The 24,857-nt window shown below is 45.5% G+C and overlaps 1 long non-coding RNA gene across 1 annotated transcript; it reads left to right on the forward strand.

Annotated features, from left to right (window-relative positions):
- Positions 1 to 12,177: 12,177 nt before the first annotated feature.
- On the forward strand, positions 12,178 to 23,890 carry LOC112544759 (uncharacterized). Its single transcript, XR_012897608.1, has 4 exons — positions 12,178 to 12,644; positions 12,772 to 12,876; positions 20,016 to 20,131; positions 22,428 to 23,890. It is a non-coding gene; the product is annotated as an uncharacterized LOC112544759 (long non-coding RNA).
- The last annotated feature ends 967 nt before the right edge of the window (positions 23,891 to 24,857 follow it).

Genomic DNA, 24,857 nt, shown 5'->3' on the forward strand with positions numbered 1-24,857 from the left:
AGAAACCCATTCCCTACGGAGTCCATGCAGCACTGAGAGAGTTTCTCCAGGTGTGTCTACACAGGACAGTTGTTCCAAAATAATGGCCATTTGATGTGCTTTTTGTTTATTGACTCTCTATTTTGAAATAAACTATCTGGAAAAAAATTCCCAAATAGTTTATTTTGAAATAAGCTTCTGTGTAGACGTACCCTTCTTGTCAAAGATTTGTATTCCCTTTATCCTGAGTTGCCAACTCAGATGATGGGAGGAATCACTTTCATGTCTTCTCTTCATGCAGGGAGGAGCAAGAGAGAGCAATCAACAAATTCTGTGGTGCTCTGTACCATAATAGTTCCTCTGGTGGTGCTGGGCATTCTTTTTGGACAAAAAGATAACATCACTTGGGTTATAGTGCAACCACTGAAATATTGTTCCATAACATGGATGTGACTATTGAATCCTTAATATTTGTGGCAACTTACAAATCTCACTTAAGTCTAATCACTAAGCACATTTTTACAATTCTAATACCTATATTAAACATACTAACACAGGAGTGAACCTGACCGATTCCAATGCTGATGTCTCCTAGGAGCTTAGGAAACAAAAGCTGAGTGAGAGGGGCCTGCAATATGATATTTTGAATGTTGCAATAGCACACAGTCCCTGGTCATGATCATGCGCAAGGTGCTATATAGATACAGGATGATGGAGTTTCAGATGTAATTTGAAACAGAAAACAACTCATTATGCAATCAGTGGGCAGAAGGGCAAGGTTAATGATCAAATCACGCTGGGTCATAGGTTAGCTATGTACACAGCTCAAGGGCTGAAGTCATCCAAGAGGTGGATCAGTTTATCTGACAGCTACATGCCTGTCCCTGCAGCTCGATATTCCTTAGGCTGACAAATGGAGAAATGGCAGCAACCTACAAGTAAAACACTTTAACCCTTGCACAGAAAGGAAAATGGCAGAACTTTTACTTAATACAGCCAGAACAACAGTATGCAGAGTTTATAATGCTGGTCTGGGAAGAAACAGTCAGTCACTCTAGTGAATTTTCAGTTTACTAGCAGCTTAGAGTATCTGAACATTTAAGTACTGAAAAGAAAAACTGTGGGATTTTTTTTTACTGACTTTTTCTGAATTATGGAAATAATCAGAGAATGAGGGGCAAACTTCCTAGCATTAAATGGGCCCTTGGCTAAAATTATTGCAAACAGCCCTAAATTGGAGATGGTATCTGTAAATGTAGGATTTTCCCAATGACAAGGACGTAAGTGGAGATTTTGTCTACTCCATTAACATCTATGTACATGGACAGTTTTGGGACTGTAATTTTGCCTCCTTCCCCATTCCAGAAATGACACTTGTAGCTTTTGACAGTATTGACTGAGAAATGTGATAAGAGAAAGAGCTGAACACTTTACATGCAAAGCAGTGTCACCTAAAAGGAAGACTGTAGCTGAGATGGGAGGATTCTGTAGTAAATCTAGTTCAACTGGAGTTTGTGCATATACCCAGGACAAGTTTAGCCCTTCCCTTACAAATAAAAAAGAGCTGGATTACTTTATCCCAGTCATCTGAGAGAGATTCAGCCATAGCACAGAACCTGCATAGCAGTATTATGTGCTTTTTGGTATTCGCTGCACTGGGAAGGTGAAGCCCTTGACTAGAAAAGATTATCCTAGGACAAGCTAGAAGTGCATTGTTAGAGCTGTCTGGGGAAGATCCTGGCCACCTTAGACTTAATTTAGACTATATGGCTGCCGGTCATTATGTAATAGGCACCAACTTCACACCAATTTTTAGATTAGCCTTTCATATTTCGTTCAGATGTCTTTGTCCATTTGTCTTAGTTTTCCTTATTTTGTATGCACTAACAATTTTTTTTCACTAGCATAATAGTGATTTCACATATGTATACATAAAAAGTAATCTAGGTAATTGTGACGGGGCAGAGCCCGCGCCCCACACGAACCTGGCGCCGTCCCCGGCGTGTTGCGGAGAAGCGCCGGTCCCGCGCCGGTTTCGGCCCTGCGCGGTTTGCTCCGTCACGGGCAGGGGAGGGCCCCGGGATGCGGGCTGGCAGGGACTGGCCAGACATCCCCGGCCCCAGCGGGACAGGGAAGCCACAGAGCTGATGAATCGCCACGACATGGGACGGCGCAGGCGCACCCTCGGTGGGGGCGGAGCCAACAAAGGGGGGAACGTCAGGAGGAGCTGGGGAGGTCTCCGCCCCTGATGCATGGGCCATAGAGGCGGCGGGACACTTAAATGGGGCACCACTGCCAGCAAAAGGGGGAGAAAGAGAGAGAGAGGGAGACCGAGGTGCAGAGAGCCCAGGAGGGCTGACTGGCACGGGGACACGGACCCCGAGAAGCGGAGAGTGGTGGAGCCGGAGGGAGACAACCACCGGGAGGCCTGGCGGAGGCATCCTGAGCTGTCCCTAAGGAGGCCCCCGGACAAGGCCGCCACTGTGACTCGGCGGGGGAGGTAGGAAGCGTCCCAGGGCAGAGTACTGAAACCCAGAGGGTTGGTGTGTTGCGGGGTGGAGCTTCCCCCCCACCAACCGGAACTGGGGCGTCGAGCCCCAGTGCTTAGGGCCCTGGGTCAGGGCTTGGAGTGAGGGTGGGCCCAAGCCCCCCTACCTCTCTTCGCCGGCCCAGCACCACACAGGAGTGGGCAACTTTAAACGGACCAACCCTGCTGGACTCGGGGCGAGGGGGTGGGGCGTTGATAGGGAACATGGTAGATGGGGTTTTTGGGGGCAGGACCGGCGCGCCCCCGGGGGGGCATTGGCTTTGCGCCCCATAACAGTAATAAACTGGCCAAAAAAGAGAAAAAGAGGTCAGACCCTTACCTGTAGCCTATCAAAAGGTAACCCCAGTAAGCATTGACTCAGGAGTAACTGAAGTTACATTGATGTAAATGCAATGTGAGAGGAGACTATCCTTAATACATCATAATTAGAGGTCCTCAGAATATCCCTAATACACTGCATTCACTGACACTCCCTCTGCTAAATAGCATTATGGCAATCCACTCTGAGAGCTCACTGCTCTCAGCAATTCTTTTTCAGGCCTGTCCATACAGAATTACAGAAGTCATCTAGGTAATAGCTTGAAAGAAAATAGACTTGTTCAGTAAAAGATCTCAAAATTGCAATCAGTTCTTGAAAAGGGGAGCAAAATCAAGGGTGAGTAACAGATGGTGGTAGCAGCTAATCTTTCAGCCTATTATTTTACCATATGGGGTCTATTCCACAGACATTCATGCTGAAAATAAAACAGAAATTAATCATTATGTGACAATATATTATTTAAATAGCTCTGCGTACTGTTGTTTTTTTTCTGTGTGTGCCTCCATTTAGAAGCCAAACGCAAGAGTGTAGGCTGCAAAACAAGATACAGCTGCAAGTAGAGGGCTTTGTGGTTACAATACACCATGAGTGCAAAATGGAGGGGGTCTTTAAGTTGGAGAAAATAAATTCAGTGGCTATCCATTCGAGTCTAAAAAAGATATCCAATACAGAAATGTCATATGGACTTCAACAAGAACTGATATTTTGGAGGATTTTTGGGCACCATGCTGTAAAATTCAACAGGGGAATAGGAAAATAGAATTCTATAGACTGATTTATTAAAAAAATATATATTAGATTATAAAACTATGTGGCCAGATTGACATCTAGTGTAAATTAGCATACCCCTACTGATGCCACTAGTTACGGTTGTTTATACCAGCTGAGGCTCTGGCCTTATTTGCTTATGTCATTTCTATTTAGCCATATTACATTTCTATGGAAGCCTATAGGTTTAATCCCTATTAAATGGCATAGGATTCTTCCACATGTAAAATACAGCTGCACTCTCTTAGTATCGGTACCGGGCAAATTAGTCGAAACAATAGTAAAGAATAAAATTGTGAGGCATGTAGAAGAACATAATTTGTTGGACAAAAGTCAACATGGTTTCTGTAAAGGGAAATCCTGTCTTACTAATCTATTAGAGTTCTTTGAAGGGGTTAACAAATATGCAGACAAAGGGGATCCAATAGATATAGTATAGTTAGATTTTCAGAAAGCCTTTGACAAGGTTCCTCACCAAAGGCTCTTGTGTAAATTACATGGCCATGGGATAAGAGGGAAGGTCCTTTCTTGGATTGCGAACTGGTTAAAAGACAGGAAACACACGGTAGGAATAAATGGTAAATTTTTAGAATGGAGAGGGGTAACTCGTGCTGTCCCCCAAGGGTCAGTCCTGGGACTAATCCTTTTCAACTTATTCATAAATGATCTGGAGAAAGGGGTAAGCAGTGAGGTGGTAAAGTTTGCAGATGATACCAAACTGTTTAGGATAGTCAAGACAGAAGCAGACTGTGAGGGACTCCAAAAAGATCTCACCAAACTGAGTGATTGGGCAACAAATTGGCAAATGAAATTTATGTGGATAAGTGTAAAGCAATGCACATCAGGAAGAATAACCCCAACTATACGTACAATATGATGGGGGCTAATTTGGCTATGACAAATCAGGAAAGAGATCTTGGAGTTATCGTGGATAGTTTTCTGAAAATTTCCACACAGTGTGCAGCGGCGGTCAAAAAGGCAAATAGGATGCTAGGAATTATTAAGAAAGGGATAGAAAATAAGACACAGAATATCTTACTGCCCCTGTATAAAACTATGGTACTCCCACATCTTGAATACTGTGTACAGATGTGGTCTCCTCACCCCAAAAAAGATATTTTGGCCTTGGAAAGGGTTCAGAAAAGGGCAACTAAAATGATTAGGGGTTTGGAACGGGTCCCATATGAAGAGAGGTTAAAGCGACTGAGACTTTTCAGTTTAGAAAAGAGGAGACTGAGGGGGGATATGATAGAGGTATATAAAATCATGAGTGGTTTGAAGAGGGAGGATAAAGAAAAGTTATTTATTAGTTCCCTAAATAGAACAACTAGAGGACACCAAATGAAATTAATGGGTAGCAGGTTTAAAACTAATAAAAGAAAGTTCTTCTTCACACAGCGTGTAATCAACCTGTGGAACTCCTTGCCAGAGGAGGCTGTGAAGGCTAGGACTATAATAGAGTTTAAAGAGAAGCTAGATAATTTTATGGAGGTTAGGTCCATAAAAGGCTATTAGCCAGGGGATAGAAGTGGTGTTCCTGGCCTCTGTTTGTCAGAGGCTGGAGAAGGATGGCAGGAGACAAATTGCTTGATCATTGCCTTCGGTCCACCCTCTCTGGGGCACCTGGTGCTGGCCACTGTCGGCAGACAGGCTACTGGGCTAGATGGACCTTTGGTCTGACTCAGTACAGCCGTTCTTATGTTCTTATCTTTTTCTCCTCTCTGTTTTAATGGTCTTGTTAAATATATCCTGAAGGTAAGGTCATCTAATGGATTGACAGATCATAACAATATACCACTCAGTGGTAGAAATCTTCATCCAAAGTGGTAGTGCTTAATGGATGTATAGCTGAGAGAAGCCTACGTCTCTGGTCTCTCATGGGAAAGAGAAAGAAATCCAAAGCTGAAAATGGAAGTCCCACTCCTGAAAAAACTGGATGAGAACAAATAGTACACAACAGTGGCTGTTGATAGCATACAAACTTAGATGACAGACGGATCAAGGTACACAGCGTAGTAGGCACAGGTATTGTCTTCAGCCAGTTCCAAAAGGCCATCAGCAATGGCACTTGTACCTGAGCCCAACTACAGGAAGACAATCCAGCGGAGATACCTTCTGAACTTGAATTGGAGTCTACAACTCTAGAAGATGATATTGCAGATGAATCAATGGGAGCAAACCCTCCTGAAGGCCATCATGTAGAACTGATTTATTACAGGCTTACCTCAGCTGCTCAATAGCCCAGAATCCCCCATAAAGTTCTGTGGTGCTGGCCTACCCACACCTATTGCTTGCAGCCCATACCCACACCCCCAACTGGCCATTATATTAGCTTTATGTTGTTCATTCCCTGGAGTAATTCTCCCTTAGGCTGTATGAGTCCTGAAAGCTGCTGAAGGAGTATAGATAAGCAGGATGTAGAGGCAGAACTGACCTTCACTCTGAATAAATGATAAAGCCAGAGTGAGTAACTCAAATTGGAATTCATATAACGCAACAAATGATACATCAAAGATTTTTATATATATAAACACAAAAAATGGGGGAAAGATGTGAGTAGTGCACCACTTGATTTTTATTCCATAACACCCAGTTAGTTCATCTTCTCTTTCATTTTTATGTTGCTTGAACTACTCTGATTGCTTTAGTCTCCTCCACTGAAGATTAGGAATAACTGTCTGGAGCCAGCACTCCACTTCAATAAAATTGTGTCTTATTTCTAAACCAGGGAGAAAGAAATGAGAGCCTGAAGAAACCATCCAACAAACACTCCATAAGTTCTTCTTTCAGGAATCCATATGGCTACACATGTATTTCACAGCTTGGCTCTACTTTGGAACACTGTCTTGCTGGTCATACCAGTCGTGTCCCTTCCTTCCTTCTGGAACTTTCAATTTTTACTTTATCACTGCTCTGCTCTAACCTGAATTTTACTGCTATATATTTTTTTTCATTTTAAAGGCCCTGATCCTGCAAAGGAAACCTCAGGGGCACACTCTGTGCTGCTGCAAGGGTCAACCGTTATAGTTCTCCCTGGCAGCACAGGGCTGAAGAGAGCAACTTCCAGGGAAATGGGACGTGTTTGTTTAATGAAGAAATGACCAATCCATCATGAATCCACCTACGGGTTGTATGTTTGTGAAACATTAACAGGGCAAATGCTGCCAAGTGGCAGTTAGAGTCTAATCCCCAAAGTAAATTGATTCATGGTTTATGTGCAGCTAATTGCTTACTGCTTAATCACCCCACCTGTAGCTATAATCCCAGGCACAGCCTGTGTCCCCATTTTAAATGCTTTCACGTACTCCTCATGGTCATTTATGGAATATCAATGTGTCTCTTAGCCCATAAGGGTGCCCATTCACTAGGTCAGCTGCTCCATGAGAAAATGTTCATTTGCACCAGGCATCTTTCATTCCTCTGCCTGTGCTGGAAACTGCTTGATCATATTACCCATGATGAATAAAAACAGTCAATTCCCTTTAGTTGAGGGCAATTCAGTCTTATATTTGGAAAAGCGCAGAAAAATTATCAGTTGTCATTGTTATTTAGCTTGCAGCAGCATTTGTATAGTTGCAGCACTCCGAACACTTCCCTACTTCAGAGGAGTTGTGAGGATAAATACATTAAAGATTATGAGGTACTCAAATACTACAGCAACAGGGGTCATGTTGGTTTAAGGTACGCAACTCCAGCTACACATTTTGCTTACCTTAAACTGAGTGATGATGGTATCCAAACAGCAGAAGTCCGATGGGCGCACATGCTCCTTGTTCTGTGAGAAATAAAGGAAGCCAACAGCAGTACCAGATGCCGGTGAGGGCTGCCCTCAGCATTAGATTTATAGGTCTATATTAGCCCTACTAAATTGAACACTAAAAGATCGACCTCCAGAGGGTCGATCTTCTTCCTAGTGTAGACATGCCCTAAGAGAGGCCCAGTGTCTGACTGTCCTATCTATATAATAAGACAAACAAAATTCCTGAATCTAAACACATACCCAGCTTTCGGGTGTTGGAAATCCAGCTCTTGAACTTAGTTTTGTAGCGCAGGATCGCCACTCTTTTTCTTATGTAATTGCTGAAATATACTGGTTTGGATTCTGACTGGAATTCCAGTTGTGTAAAACTAAACTGCAAAGAAAGGAGATCTGGTTCAGGCTCACTGTACACTAGTAAAGAACCAATAATTATGGGGGGAAATATTGAGGACAAAGTCCAGTTTCCTTGAAGAGTCTTTAAATTATGGGAAACATTATTCCTAAAATGGGTATACTCATAAGGAGGCTAAATAAATAATAGAAAGTTAACAGAAATTACAGTGGGGCTCTTGAGCTAGGGATATTTCGTCTGCATTTATATCACTTTTACATTGGTGAAATCCCATTATGTCTGGGTGAGTTGCTGTTGATTTTCATCAGTGTAGGCATATCTAAACTACATCCCGCTTTCGAAAGATGGATGTAAATTAGACAGATCGAAATTGCAAATGAAGCCGAGATTTGAATTTCCCATGCTTCATTTGCATAATGGCAGCCATGCATTCTTTCGAAAACAGGTATTTCTAAAGTGAAACTGCAGTCTAGACACGGTTCTTTCAGAAAAAAAAACCCTTTTTCAAAAGATCCTGTACTCTTGTACAAAAAATAAGGAGTACAGGATCTTTCTAAAAAGGGTTTTTTTCCCGAAAGAACTGCGTCCAGATGGCGGTTTCACTTTTGAAATAACCATTTTTGAAAGAATGCGCAGTTGCCATTATGCAAATGAAGTGTGGGAAATTCATATCCCGGGTTCATTTGCAATTTCGATCTGTCTAATTTACATCCCCCTTTCGAAAGAGGGATGTAATTTAGACAGAGCCTGTAAGTGAATTCAGAATCAAGCCCAATGTCACTACTGCATCACTGTAAGTGTTCTGGTGAACCATCCAGCTCCATCTCTCTTCTGTTTGAAATACATCACTGCAGCCCTGCTAAAGTCTCATGACATTTGATATTCTCCTCATACTCCAACAGCTGGAATCAGGATATTACCTGAGAATCTCAGTTGTGACTGGTACAAAAGTAAGTTTGTAGCACTTCTGGTTACAGAGAAGATCTTGCAAATGAGAACTTTAAATGATCTCTATAGCATAAAGCAAACTAAATACACTCATATTTATTATTGATATCTCTCATAATTTTTTATGTCTCAGGATTTTTGTAGCTTGACTCATAATTTTGGAACCCCTGGGTTTGGCAGTATTGTGCTGTTCTTGGGTCCAACCTCACAAGTGCTCTTGGCTCCAGCCTCACAAGTGGTACAAGAAGGCAAAATCTGCTCTTTTAGATTGGTGTGTATCTAAAGTAAGGCTCAGCTCTACAAAGATACTTAGGCTCTTAATATCCAAGATCTAGGTCTGAGATTTTGAACCTGTAGAGAGCTTCCAATCCCATGTTTCCTGTATGGCAGGTAGCCATAATTACTAAGCCATAGAGTCCTGCTTTCCCAGCTCCTAGCTGACTTCTGCACCAAACTGTAAAGTCTCAAAATGTTGGTATGAATCTGTAACGCCTCTGGTTTATGTCCCCCTCCCCCCCCCCCCCCCCCCAGTCAGGTGCATAGTACTCTCCCGATTCCCAGAAATGACAGAGGAAACAATTTCTTGGTGTTTGCTCTCCTGGGCAATAATTATAATTTGCCTGGAATGCAGTTTATTGTAATTCATCAAACATTTCCCCAAGGCATAATTGTGTAGCACCTACATAAATATTTATTCCTGTTAAACTCTTGGAAAAAAATACAGCCGAATATGATGGAGGACTGAATCTTTACATCCTGCGTTTTAAAGGAACACTGCCTTTCCCTCCCTCTTGTCCTAAGGCTTGATCCAACCCCATTAAAGTTAGAAGTAATACTCCCATTGACTTCACTGGGAGTTCTATTGTATTTAGAGCTCATGGCAGGTGCTGGCTTGACAGCCCTACTCTGTTTATACACTAAGCAGGCATTCCACAGGCAGTGCTATTTTCCCTATTTGCCGCAGTACAGGAAGTCCCCGGGTTACGTACAAGATAGGGACTGTAGGTTTGTTCTTAAGTTGAATCTGTATATAAGTTGGAACTGGAGTCAGCCGCTGCTGAAACTGATCAGTTTCAACCGCGGCTGAATCTGGACACCAGTTCTGACTTACATACAGATTCAACTAAAGAAACCCAGGCGTCCCCAAGTCACCTGCTGCTGAAACTGATCAGCGGCTGATTCCAGGAAGCCTGGGGCAGAGCAGCTGGGGTGCTGCTGACTTGGTCCGGAGCGGCGCTGCGGGACCAACCCGGCAGCCCCCAGCTGCTCTACCCCAGGGGTAGGCAAGAAAACCCTGGTCTGCTGAGGGGGGGCACTAGCTGCACCCCCCAGCAGACCGGGGGGCAGAAGCAAAGCCTTGGAGCACGCCCGCAGCGGGACAGCCCAAGCGCGCCTGGGCTGTCCCACTGCGGGTGTGCTCCAAGGCTTTGCTCCCTGTCTCCCTGCAGACCAGGGAGACAAGGAGCAAAGCCGCTGAGCACGCCCGCAGCGGGACAGCCCGGGCGTGCTTGGGCTGTCCCCTGCGGGTGTGCTCAGCGGCTTTGCTCTCCGTCTCCCTGGTCTGCAGGGAGACAGGGAGCAAAGCCTTGGAGCACACCCGCAGTGGGACAGCCCAGGCGCGCCTGGGCTGTCCCGCTGCGGGCATGCTCCAAGGCTTTGCTCCTGTCCCCCTGGTCTGCTGGGGGGGTCCAGCAAAGCCGCTGGACCACCCCAGCAGACCAGGGAGACCGGGAGAAGCTTTTCTCGCCCCGGAGGACACGGGTGGCGACTCGCCGCCCATGAGCTCCAGGGCGAGAAAAGCCCCATTCGTAAGTGCGGATCCGACATAAGTCGGATCCGCGTAAGTCGGGGACTGCCTGTACTGATCTGGAGGGATGATGTCTGGGCATCAGAGGATAATTCATTCTTCATATCTCTTCAATCTCTATGATTAGATTGCCAACAAAAGAACCAAGTAACTATACTTGTGGTGGATTTTGTGATATGACACCTGTTCATGGGGAAGTAGAACTAAGACATCTAACCTTGTTTCACATAAGCTACCAAACAGCTATGAGACAACAACCATTTTCCCCTTAGATTCATTGTTGACCTGAACTTATTCACTTCCTCTGGACCAGCCCCTGCTCACAGTAGATTCAAGTAGAGGATTAAACAGATATTGCACTGAATTTTGTAAGTATGTTGGGGGATGCAAAGTAAGCCCTTATGGCCTACTACCTCAATTCAGGGACTTTCCAATCAAGAAAGGCTGTAGGAAAAGAAAGGCAGCTGCTGAAAGACAGGAAGCTATCTGGAAAAGGCAGTATAAAAGGTTTGGAAAGCAAAATCCAGCTGTTGTTGAGAGCCTGTGACTGGAACCCCAAACTGTAGGCTGGGTGGGTGTGCTGTTTTGCCTTAGAGCAGAAAGAATGCTGGACATTGTAGTCAGGCAAGGCATGCTGGGAAGAGGGTGGGGTTATTTAAGCAGCTTCCTTCTCTGCAGGTAAGTAGAGGGTAATATGTATGTAACATAAGGTTGTCTGGGGTTAAATTTTATTACCTATTTGCGAGGGAGTATCTGGATTCTTTGGAAAAATGTAGAGGTAAAAGGAGCCCCAGGGGAGGGGCTGTGTTGTTTTGAAAGAACTCCCTAGGTGAAATCTTCTGTGAATGTTGACTTGCTACAGCTTCATAGTAGCACTTAAAATACAAGAAACGAATATGGGAAAATAGATCAATCATCTATGGGCTGGGATTTTTTTTGTCCATTTCCATTTTAAAAAATTGAATTGACTTCATAGGACATTGTTCCTTCTGAATATCCATAATCATATGCTGTCAAGATGTGACACAGCGATTAAAATCTCTACTTTGCTCATATGGCTCGGTGGGGATCCCCATCAGAAGGGTAACTCCACCATTCGCACAATTAACCAACCATTTTTAAAACACTGGGACAGTAGAAAAACCCTTCCAGCACTTCAATCCCGTCTATAAACATCTCCTACTTTCATGCTAGTATTTGAATAAAACTGGTTGCCATTTTGGTGACAATATCAAGAAGACCTTTGATTAAACTGCTGTGATATTTGTTGCTTTTTATTTTCTGACCAGCTGATTGAAATTACTGGTGTTTTGGTGACATCTTGAAATTTTAAAATTTCAATGTAAATTTCTTTTTTCTAATGAGAAAATTACATGTTTTTACTAGTTCTCTTTTCAATTAAATATGCTTCCTTTTTTAATTTCCATGTGCAAGAGTAAGATGGCTGTCTTCAGGCTTGGATGAGTTTGAATTGTAGATTAAGGGAAAAGATACAAGGAACATCAAATGTCTGCTAGAGAGAAAACACTCATTGTCTCCCTCATTCTTGAATAGTGTCTGAATCCCTGAGCTATCCAGTTCATTGGCTGGCTTTTTACATTTAAATAGCCAGTGTGTGGAAAATGGAATCACAGCTGTATCTGCCATAGGCTCTGTATTGAAATGTTAAATTGTATTTTACAGTTCAACCACTGAGTGGTGCCTTCTCTTACTTTGCATAAACTAGCAAGAGCTGGTGTGTCTCTCTGGGAAGCAAGCTGGGCAGCCAATCTGCAACTGGTACAAAAGTCTGACTTGCTGGTAACAGTTCTGCAACCTACTGTGTACAAAGAGTACTTATAGATTCTTCTCACTGATTTAGCTTTCTATGCAAATAAGGAAATAGTGGCTTCTTCCAGATGCAGCTCCTTTTAAAGACAAGTTCTGCTTTCCCAGCTGTCAGGCCTACCTTGTGCTAATTAAACTTCAATTGATCTGAGCAGAGACTAGGGTTCTTTCTGAAAAAGGAAGAAAGTTAAGGGCAGTGGCTGGGCCTCAGATTGCCAGTTTCATTCAAAGCAAATTAGAAGGCAGAGTAGGACTAGGCAGTTTTCAATAGCACATTTGTTCTGGACAGAAGCAATAAAAGCCTCCCAGGCCCAATCCTGTTAAAGTGTTCTAAAGGTATTGCAAGTTCATTGAGTCTTTGTGCTTTAACAGTAGGAAGTAGAACTGGTCTCTCTTCCTTTAAAGACAGAAACCTTTTATAGACTGTGACAATGTAAAATGTTCCTTTCTTTCCTTCCATTAGCAGGGTGCCTTGTTTCTACAGTAAGCTTGTTGAAGTGTGGGATCCAGAGCATGTCTGTGCAGCAGTGAGAAGGAATCTGAATCTGAGCACCAGATCCTGACTAAGGTAGGTCAGAGACATATGGGTGGAACTTGGAAATAGTATGTTGCTAACCCCAAGTATTCAAAAGTCATGAGTCAAGTGGAAATCAGTTTTTAAATCATGAGGTTTTAAAAAAAATTGTTGAGGTCCTTTTTAGTTGTCTTCTTGTTACTGAGCTTTTGAGATTCACATTTAAGTTTTTCTTCTGGAAGCTTGAGGTCAAGGAAGAATGGTTAAAAACAACACAAGGGTGGGGGAATGGGACAGCAGTGAGTGGCTCCGTTTGGGATACTTTAAAACAAAAATAAGTCTTTGTCATGAAATTGCTGTTGGATTTTCTGACCAGTTCCAGGTGATCACTTCTTCCCTCCAGAAATACTACATATCATGCACCTGCAATGTGGACTAGCATGTTTCAGTATGAATAGGATCAGGGAGACTTCTAGTGCATGCTAGTAATTGCTGAACTGCTGCTTACTGGGAAGCCAGATGCTTGAGAATTATAAGCAGATGCTTTTATAATGCATTTGTCTGTGCTCATTAAGCATGGAAGTTGTTTTACACTCTTATTATCATAATAATCCAACAGTTACAGTCAGGTATGAAAATTCCTATCACTGAAGAATTTTTAGTCTTTATTTAGCAGCAGTTTCTTCTGTCTGGCATTGGTACACAAAAATGTGTTAAAGGGATGGCACAGGGAAATTGTGTATAAAAATTTGACTACTAATCAAGGATGATTTCTAAACAAAGATATAGGTCAAAATGGAGTAGGCATAACTCTATTCACTCTACCCATTTACACCATCAGAGCATGTGGGTGCAATGCTTCAATTGTGATATAAACAATATAATTGACACTGATCAGCAACTTTTAACATCTGAACTTTGTTGCGCATACACTGATATTCTTCATCACAGGAGTGGCAGTTCCAGGGCAAAATAACCATTGCTGGACTAAGATAGGCACAAGCAATATCAGAAGCTTGTTGTTGTGAGTTCTTTTTTTTTCTTTTTTTAAAGAAGATAGATACTAGTGAATTGAAAGAGTGTCCCAGAGACATTAATAAATGTTTTGATTACCTAAATACTTGGTCTTGACCCCAGTTTAATTAATGTTAAATTATTAACATGGAAAAACCCTATTTTGCTTTACACCATAAGCATTATATATGAAATATTCAATTCCCACAACTCAACAAGCCTGTTACACAAATGTAAACATATTTTTGCTGGCGCACACTATTTTTTGTAACAAGAGCATTCATGCTATCTTTGGAGTTTTCTTAACTTTTTTTTTTTTTTTTTTTTACAAATACCATCACTAGGAGCTGTCACAAACTTTAATAATCAAACTATGTCTATATAGCACTAGAAGATAATAATTGGCAGTATGGCCAGATTCAGAACAGCAACCTGAATACTTAAACTTTGGGTTTTATTAGTGAATGCTTTGTTAAACTTTAACAAATACATTTGCCAAACTTTCTCCATTTAATGTAATTCACTAAGCAGGAGCCAAATGTTAGAACCTTGACTTCATCCTAACAGTCTTTGACATTGCTGCTGGCTTTAGCATCAGTTTATATGTTCCCAGGGGTGGACTGGTAATCATAATAGGCCCGGGAAATGCACTGAGAACAGCCCACTTTTTCACATCAAATAATGTTTTTTAAATTTACTCTTTGACCCCCATTAGCCACACCCCTGACCTCTGTTAACCACGCCCCTGACTCCCATTAGCCAGGCCTATGGAGGTAACACTCTCTGGGCAAGATGGACACATGACCAGAAGTAAAAGGTGTCATGTGACCCCTCTCTAAGGACTTTTCCCACCAACCTCCTACCAATAGGGATTAGTTTAGTCCCTTCCAAACCCCCCTCATGCAACTATCTTGCAATTGCATTAACACAATGTGTGTGACATTAACTAGGGGGCAGAGAGGCTGTGGGAAGTGTCCCCTCTAAGAGTTTCCTCCCATGAGCAGAATGAATTTTTGTGCACCAGTACTGAGTTCATGTGGCTTGTTTGGATGTGCCACTGTGAAACCCAAGTTATTAATAAATATCTTCTAAACCTTTCCCTTTTCCCTCTGCTGCCCTGTCTCCTCCCCTTATTCCATCAGCTCCCCTGGTACCCCCCCACCCGCACACTCCTCTGCTGTCCTGACTCCTGCCCTTCTTAGGGTATGTCTACACTACAAAGTTAGTTCGAACTAATGGACGTTAGTTCGAACTAACTTTAATAGGCGCTACACTAGCGCTCCGCTAGTTCGAATTTGAATCGAACTAGCGGAGCGCTTAGTTCGAACTAGGTAAACCTCATTTTACGAGGATTAAGCCTAGTTCGAACTAGCTAGTTCGAATTAAGGGGTGTGTAGCCCCTTAATTCGAACTAGTGGGAGGCTAGCCCTCCCCAGGTTTCCCTGGTGGCCACTCTGGCCAACACCAGGGAAACTCTATGCCCCCTTCCCGGCCCCGGGCCCCTTAAAGGGGCACGGGCTGGCTACGGTGCCCGTGCCAGGTGCAAGCCTGCCAGCACCCAGCCAGCAGACCCTGCACCTGGCACGGCTCAAGCCACCCACCCGATGTCCCTCAGCCCACCCCCTCTTCCCGGGACCAGGCTGGCGGCTCCCGGGAGCTTGCCCTGGACCGCAAGAGGCGGGCACCTGCCTGGGCTAGTGCGGACATCGTGGACCTCGTCCACGATCTCCGCACTAGGCACAGGAAAGTGGCTGTCTAGGGCAGGAGAGCTGCCAGCCTGGCCACCTAGGAGCAGGTGTGCATGAAAATCAAGGGGGGCCACTGAGACCCCCGACTCTGAGCCCTGAGCTTACAATGGCCGTCCTGGGTCAGACCAAAGGTCCATCTAGCCCAGTAGCCTGTCTGCTGCCAGCGGCCAACCCTAGGGACCCTGGAGGGGATGGACCGAAGACAGTGACCAAGCCATTTGTCTCGTGCCATCCCTCTCCAGCCTTCCACAAACTTTGGGCAGGGACACCACTCCTACCCCCTGGCTAAGACTACTCCATGGACCCAACCTCCATGAGTTGATCTCACTTCCCTTTAAACTCTGTTCTAGTTGTAGCCTTCACAGCCTCCTGCAGCAAGGAGTTCCACAGGTTAACTATTTGCTTTCTGAAGAACAACTTTCTCTTACTAGTTTGAAGCCTGCTACCCATTCCTTTCCTTTGGTGTCCTCTAGTCCTTCTTTATGGGAACTCATGAAGAACTTTTCTGAATGCACCCTCTCCACCCAACCCCTGCTTTTAGAGACCTCTATCCTGTCCCCGCTCCATCTCCTCTTTTCTAAGCTGAACAGTCCCAGTCTCTGTAGCCTCTCTTCATCTGGGACCTGTTCCCAACCCCTGATCATGTTAGTTGCCCTCCCCTCTCCCAGCCTTTCTCTTCCCCTCTCCCACCTCCTTTTCCCAGTCTCCCACAGTTTTGTTCAATAAAGACAGAGTCAATGTTGGAAGAAACGTTATCTTTATTTTGTACATCAATAAGAAGGGGGGCTAGGGAAGGGTAAGTGGAAGGAGGTAAGGGAGGAATGGGGTACGAGCCCCCGATGGGGAGGACTGGGCTGGCTCTGCGGGCTTCTGGGGGTGGAAGCTCTCCTGCAGCCCCCCAATTGCCCCCTCTCCCCAGATGGCAGCCTGCGGCAAGTGCAGCCGGGCTGATGGCCGAGTGGTGTGATGTGCCCAGTGTGGGTACTCCGGGCACTCCAAGCCAGAACTTCTTTGCAAGCGGGGCACCCCTTAAAACTGTGTGTCCGGGGTGGGGGTGGGGACCCTTTAAGCGCAGCCCTCTGCTAGCCTGAGACAGCATCTCCATGCTCTAAGTCCTCCTCTTATGCCCTGCTGGCACTGCTTCCGGCCATCCTTAAGCCCTGTTCAGAGTCCACTCAATGTGGACGCGCTAGTTCGAATTAGCAAAACACTAATTCGAACTAGTTTTTAGTTCTAGACGTGTTAGTTCGAATTAGCTTAGTTCGAATTAACTAATTCGAACTAAGTTAGTTCGAACTAGCGCTGTAGTGTGGACATACCCTTACTGCCCTCAGCCCTTCTGCATCCTGCCCCCCTCCACCAGCCCTTCTCTCCCCACTGTGCCCACTCCTCCAATAGCCCCACTCTGATCATGTGAGCTACCCCTCTTCTAACACCTCCCTCTACACACCTGCCCTGCCTCTCTCCTCTGGTGCTGGTCCCTCCCCTGCAGGTTTCTGCCCTTGTGCTTCACTCCCAGAATCTCCTGGTACTTGACCTTCCCTTACCCCTGCACCCTCCTGGTGCCTCCCCCTTCCCTCACTGTCCCTGCGCCCTTTGTCCTCTTTTTCCCTAATGCCCACCCCCTCGTGCCTCTGTGCCCTCACACATAACTTGCTCCACCCCTGCCTTCCTCATGCCCACCCCTTCTTTCAAGCCTTCTCCCAGCACCATCCCCTTCTCCGCTTCTAAGCTCCCAATGCCCTTACCCTCTCTTCTCCCAGCATAACCCTGTCCCCCCTCCCACTGACACCTCCTCTCCTGCCTTCTCCTCATTGTCTCCACTTGGCCCCCTGGCATTTGTCTCTCCTCCACCCTGTCCCTTGGTGCCTTCCCCTTTCTTCTCCTGACCTGCCCCCCTCCCCTCAGCACAAGCCTCTTCCTCTCTCACCCCTTCCCTCTATTTTTCCCCCTTCTCCTCCCCTCCCCCACCTTCTGCCTTTTAGTTTGTGGGGCTGGAGTCTGTGATCAGACCCCAGAAGTACCCGCAGCCCTGGCCCCAGCTGCAGCTGGGGCTCCAGACCACATGCTGGGCCGTGTGGTACAACGCTGGGCAAGGCAGTTTTAAAGTCTCTGGGCCATGATGTCACGCCATGCCCGGGCGTCTCCCCTCTCAGCTGTTGCGTGGTGTCTGAGCACACCGCGCATGCGCTCCCTCGGCCCCAATGTATCCCGTACATGGCCAGCACTGGGGAATTTAAAGTGTGGGGCTGTGGCGCCCTGTCACAATCCCCCACCTCCTCCAGCAGCCACCAGCCAGCCCTTTGGTCAGCCCTTTGGAGGACGGCCCACTGGGAAATTCCCGGTATCCCGCCGGGTCAGTCCGCCCCTGTATGTTCCTTTTTGAAATCCTGTCCTCCCTTAGATGATGTGTTTCTACCCTCTTCTGGTTCTCCTCCTATATTTGTAGTTGTTCCTTCAATATCTTTTTCAATGAGCCATCCTCCCCGCAGTTTGCATGGGAAGTTTTTAGAAACATGTAGGTGCAGTATGAGGAAAATTCAGGTACCAGAGTCATAGCTTACACAAGTTTGTACCTCTTTGTCTGAGGTTTTGTTCTGAGAAATAAAAGAGAGAGATTTAAATCTGAGTTCCAGTTTGTTTCAACCCCTCCAAGCATGGGAGAGGATTGTTCAGATAAACAGCTCTACTTTTGAGTGGCACTGAGCATAGGTGCTCATTTTGCCGGGGATGTATGACCTTCCACCCCTCCCCCCCACCACTTTAGGTCCCAGCCTCACCCTAAAACCCTGCCTCACTTCTTCCTGCCCTAACTCCACCCCTGCCCTACCTCTTCTGTCTCCTCTGCTGAGCATGTCCCATCCCCACCCTCCTGGAGCTTGAATGTAATGCTGTAAATCAGCTGTTTGCAGCACTCTGAAAGTGCTGGGAGGGAGGGGAAGGAGTAGGTAAGCACAGAGCTTCCAGCACACAAGACATGTAGGCAGATGGGACAGAAAGCAGCTTGGTGCAGCTTGACACCGGTGGGTACTCTGCACCCACTAATTTCTCCCCATGTGCAGGTTTAATTTTGCAGCCGCCCCATAGTTCTATAGGTTCCAACTCCGTGGGTGCTAAGTCTTATACAGCCCACATGGGTGCCTAACTATTGAGCCATTGGCTATTCTAAGATGGGTCTGTGTGTGTGTGATTTTTCTCCCACAAAATGTCAAAAGGCCTGGTTTTAATTAGGATGCAAAAAATCATAGCTTCCTAACCTCACCATCTTTTGAAAGATGGAATTCTTGTTTTCTAGTTTTGACCTGCCTCTCATGATTAATACTAATGTGAGCTCTCTTATCGATTACCAGACTTACTATTGCTTTTTCACTGACTGTACCTCACAGACGAGGCAGCTTTGCCTCAGTACCGGCTTGTTCAAGTGGTGTGCAGCAGAAAACCTTTTGCTTGTGAGCTCAGGTTACTCATCATATATATGTGCAGGCTTAATTACGAGAAAAACCGATACCCAAGACACTTTTAATTAATGCCTTAAATCAGGTATAAACCAGAGCTCCAAAGATGAAAGCCCAGTGATTTTCTACATCACACATTCCCACTGAGCCACAGGTTCAAGGGCATGAGTCTTACCTGCTTCATGCACAGCTTTGGGAATTACTCTCTTGACTGCTGAGATTCTCGTATTATCAACATTAAAGTGTTTTTCTCCAAGCACCGTGATACACTTTCATGTTTAAATACTTTTAACTTGTTCACTTTATAAGAATTGATTGAACCTTTTAGACCTGCAAGGAGGGTGTTTTGCATATTGAAAACTTAATCCTGTATATAAATCTTTCTGTCTCCATAGGGCTCCCTGTGGGAGAGGTATTGTACATTTATTCAGATTCTAGTAGGTTCACCCTGGAATATTTTGATAATCTGAGGGGCTACAGAGAAAGAAGTGGTGTTACTTTTAACTTAAATTTTCTATTACAGACCAGGAACAATTAGCAGTTTCACACCTTCTAAAAACATTGTCCATTTTCAAGGTGACGAGAATGTGCTACATCCAGATTCAGTGGGCACACTTAGTACCTGATCCAGTGCCTACTGACATCAACATGAAGACCTGCATTCATTGCAATAGGTATTGAATAGGATCCTTGAAGTTCCAACATCTCTTTCTAGAACTAGCACAATCTTTTTCAAACAGTCTCAACCTTTCAAACAAATATGCCATTTAAAGACACCCACAGTCTGAACTTATCCTACAGAGAGGCTCAAAGCATATGGTTAATGACCACAAATGCTGCAGATTACCCGAGAGTCACATTATAATATAAAATAGTCCTAACTTGTGAACTGAGACTGTACCTCAGAAAATCAAGCTGCTGATTTGGATGTCTATGCTTGAGAAAGTAGGTTTGAAAACGGTGGTCCAAATTACAGTACAGGTTGGACCTCCCTTGACCAGCACTCTCAGGACCTGAGGAGTCCCAAACAATGGAGTTCGCTCGACGAGGGGAGGTCAAGGCTCCATACCTGACTGTCTGCTCTGCTTCCAGGTGAGGCTGCTCTCCCTGCTGCCTACCACTGCTTCCAGCCCTCCACTGTGCCAGGCCTGGCCTAGGCTGCATCTCCCCACTGCACCAATCCCAGACAGGGACCAGCCCCATTGCCTCCTGCCCAGGTGGGACTGCACCCCCACTCCCATGGTACCAGCCTGGACTGCCTGCTGAGCTGACTTGAGTTTCAGCTGGGGCTGTACTCCCGTCGCCAGCCCTGGCTGGGACTGTGCTCCTAGTCCTGCACCTTGCCAGTCCCAGTTGAGGCTGCGCTCCTTGCCACCAGCCCTGGTCAGAATTGTGCTCTCCCCCATGCTGGCCCTGCTGGGGCTGGGCTCCCCGCCACCAGCCTAACCCAGGCTGTTCTTCTGAACCTGGCCAGCTGGGGCTCTCTAGTCCAACAATATTTGTGGTCCTACCAGACCATGGATGTCGCAGGCCCGAAGAGTCCTGGATTTTAGAGATTCAGCCTATACTTATATGTGATTCTGATACTCTTGCAATGAGTAGTATTTTGCGTGGGTATTTTACTCTGTGAATATCATTGCTTTTAGTGGAACTATTTGAGAAATAAAATGTTACTGAGCATGAGTAAGAGAGGCAGAATTTGGCCATTCATTGCTATTTTTATTTGGAATGATTAGAAAGCAGGGAGGTCATCTTTGTGGGCTTGAATAAATGACCTTATGCATAATTTGCTTACCTCACGTACATGGAGATATTGATATAAATCAGATCTTGTCTCTCTAAGATCCAGATGAAGAACAAATGCGAGTTGTGACTGCATTTTACTATGGTGCATATTGTGTATATAGCTCTTAAGAGAGATTTATATGTCATGCAAGTGAAGATGAAAGAACTAAAAAAAATCAAGCTCTTTGATTCTAGCTGGTTATTCAGTGAATGTGCAAATACAGTAGTACCATAAAATATTATGTTGATTAATGTGTTCTTGTGTACTATGGCATAGTGGTGTTGCTAAGACAGTTTGCTTACATTTAGTGGTAAGTTATAGACCTGAAATGTAAAGCAGTTGGAGGGAAGTGAAAGTTTCACAAGGGGCAATGAAACTAATGAAATATAACCTGTGATATACTGCTGCCACTCAGCCAGAAGTGAGGCTCACACACTTACTCCTAAACACCAGCAAACTGAGAAAATAATGCAAAATCAGTAACGTGCCACTATGGATAGAGAAATTAGCAATGACTATGGAAAGGGTGCTGATATTGCTTAGCATGGGTGAAAAAGGGGATGGCAGCTCCTTTGATCATTTTGAATCTGTTTTAGAACTACAGTAAAACTCCAGTGGTCCGGCATCTGACGGTCCGGCACTCCTGATGGTCCGGCACCATCAGGAACCCGGAAGTGCTCCGGGCAGCCGGACCATTGGAGCTGCTTTGCCCCCAGCTTCCCCGATTCAGCCGCTGCTAAAACTGACCAGCGGCTGAATCCGGGAAGCCGGAAGCAGAGCAGCTGGGGCACTGCCGGGTAGGTCCCCTAGCGCTGCCCCTCGGGGCTGCGGAACCAACCGGGAAACACCCCTGGTGTCCCCGATTCAGCCGCTGCTGAAACTGACCAGCGGCTGACTCCAGGAAGCCCCAGGCAGAGCTGTTCTGCCCCGGGCTTCCTGGAATCAGCTGCTGATCAGTTTCAGCAGCAGCTGACTTGGGGACGCCTGGGGTAGAGCAGCTGGGGTGCTGTCAATTTGGTCCCCGCAGCGCCGAGGTGCGGCGCAGCAGGACCAACCCGGCAGCGCCCCAGCTGCTCTGTCCCAGGCATCCAGATTCAGCTGCTGCTGAAACTGACCAGCGGCTGACTCCAGGAAGCCGGAGGCAGAGCTGCTCTGCCTCTGGCTTCCTGGAGTCAGCTGCTGGTCAGTTTCAGCAGCGGCTGACTTGGGGACTCCTGGGGCAGAGCAGCTGGGGTGCTGCCGGGTTGATCCAGTAGCGCCGAGGAGCGGCGCCGCGGGACCAACCCAGCAGCACCCTAGCTGCTCTGCCCCAGGCATCCCCAAGAGCAGCTGGGGTGCTGCCTGGTTGGTCTCCCCGCGCCAAGGGTCAGCGCTACCGGACCAACCCGGCAGCACTCCAGCTGCTCTGCCCCAGGTGTCTCCGATTCAGCCGCTGCTGGTTAGTTTCAGCGGTGGCTGAATCAGGGACGCCTGGGGCAGAGCCGGGGGCAGAGCTGGACTATCGGAAGGGGGGGCTATGAGGGTGCCGGATTATTGAAAGTTTACTGTAATTGCATTTTTATTGTTGTTTGATGGTAAGCACTAATATTTCTTCAATCCTAGGTCACCGCCCCCCCTTCCTTCTCATCATTGTCCCAAACAAACCAGACACACTCCTCAATTGGTACTAAGATCTCAGAGGTGGAAGAGCCAATGGGATTTTTTAAATTAGGATCAGTATGGTAGAAGTGGTTCTGGTTCGTTTTTGCCAGCGGTAGACACTATACTTTGTTCCTGTATTGCTAGTGTGACTACCCAGAAGCATTGGCCCCAATTTGGTTCTCCACCCTGTTTTCAAGGGAAGACTGGATATAAATGTGACTTTAAGCCATCTTTGTGTTTCAGGACAGCCTAGTCCCTGCCTCCCCACTGGTGTAACTCAGAGCCACCTCAGGGTTGCTTCCTCTGCCCCTTATAAACCATGGGAAGTGGAGAATAGCTGTAATGCAGTGCACTTCACCTCTGCCCCCTCCCTTCCACTCCTGGCTGCAAGACATACATGGGAGGATTGGAGCAGGGCTGATGTAGAGCTTTACACCAATCCTGTGCTAGCAGGAGAGGAGGCCATTTCAGTCCCAAGTCAGTCTTCCTTTGGGTGGGCTTTAGATTAACCATACTACTATCTTTAACCAGGCATTAATAGTGGAAACAAGGGCTCCTCTATAATCCATAGTAAACATCTTCATGGATAGGAAATAAAAATACTTGCCTCTCAGAAAACAGTCCTTTCATGTCATGCTATAACGTCAAAGAGGTTTTGCAAGTGAAGATCTTATTAAAAAAAAAAAAGACTGCTGTGAACTTTCACCTCCCTGCATTTTGTTGGAAGTACAATTTTATGATGATATTTATGGGGATTGAAGATGAGAGAACATCACTTATTTTTTTTGTTTTCTGGGTTTTTTTTTCCAAATGCATGACAGTAGGAGTGGAGGAAGGAGCATTTGTTATATAAAAGCTTTAACACATGGGCCTGCATGTGAGGGAATTCTTGATCTGAAATGATTAATGAGTTTGCAGTATTATGCACTAAAGAAATCTTACATGCCAACTCACGAGGAAGGCCTATTAGGAAACCTCTCACTATCTTTGTGAGGGAATAGCATGTTAGGACGTGGAAGTGCAAAAATGACATTTCTAGGGAACTTCAGATGCTAAGATGTTGCCTTTATGCAACCTGGGCTGGGGCAACTGCTATAAGTCTTTCTAAAACTAGACATACAGTATCTGAAAGCAAGTCCCCCAAGTCCAGGAGGTGAATGTTAAAATCATTGGTAAGAAATCTCAGAGGGGTAACCATGTTAGTCTGTAACTTTAAAAGAGAGTGGTTCCGTGGCACCTTAGAGACAGGGCTGGCCTTACCACAAGGCGAACTGAGGTGGCGGCCTCAGGTGCCAGACTGTGGGGTGGGGGCGCCACTAGGACCCATACTATAGAAAATTGTGTCTGCTGCTGGTGCGCATGTAGGTAGCAGAGCAGTACCATGAGAGGAGTAGAACAGGAAGAAGGCAGAATTGAGACCTTTCAAAATTTTGGCCCAAGCGAGGGGGTATAGGAGTGTCATTTGAACTTCCCACCTCAGGTGCCAAGATGTTGTGGGCCGGCCCTGCTTAGAGACTAATCAAAATATATAGTATCATGAGCTTTTGTGTGCAAACCTCACTTCATCAGATGAACTGGAGAGTTAGGTGTGCCTGAAAAACCTTTAATAATGTGTTTGGGGAATCACTAATGACTCAGTACACTTGGAGGGCACTTAACTGATGGCTAACATTACTATAGGAATCTGACGAAGCTGTTTCTAATTAATATAACTTAGATAAGGCCCAGCATTAATCTTGATTTAATACATTTTCCCAGTGTTTTTTGTCCCATATGTGTGAAGTTCCCTCCGATTTTGGCCTCTGTTCTTCATACTTAGTTTGCAGTTTTTAATTGTTAGAACTCGGTAAACTTTTCTCTTAATTTCCTTCACTTTGAGAGAAATGAGAATAGTTGGAAGAGAGGAGTCTCACGAGCGTTTCAGACACACTGTAATTATTTGAAAGTGGGACATCATAAAATATTATGAAAGTTTATCTGCCCAGAAACAAAACCCACGTGCCCATCTTTACAGATACAGGCAGTCCCCGGGTTACGTACAAGATAGGGACTGTAGGTTTGTTCTTAAGTTGAATATGTATGTAAGTCGGAACTGGTACATATTGTAGGGGAAACTCTAGCCAAACATTTCTCCAGAGCTCAGTTTTATTCTCCCACACCTCACTTCCCTCAGTCCTTTATTCTCAAGCTGAGGTGTCTGCTGAGAAAAGCCACCCCGCATCTCCCTGGTCTGCTGGGGGGGGGGGGGCTAGCTTCGCATCTCCCTGGTCTGCCTGGGGGAAGCCGCTAGTGCGGGGTTGCCTCACCCCGTTTGTAAGTAGGGATCCGATGTAAGTCGGATCCATGTAACCCGGGGACTGCCTGTATAATAAAGAATAAATGTTATTTCAT

Source organism: Pelodiscus sinensis, chromosome 1 (assembly GCF_049634645.1).
Source record: "Pelodiscus sinensis isolate JC-2024 chromosome 1, ASM4963464v1, whole genome shotgun sequence".
Lineage (NCBI taxonomy): Eukaryota > Metazoa > Chordata > Testudines > Trionychidae > Pelodiscus > Pelodiscus sinensis.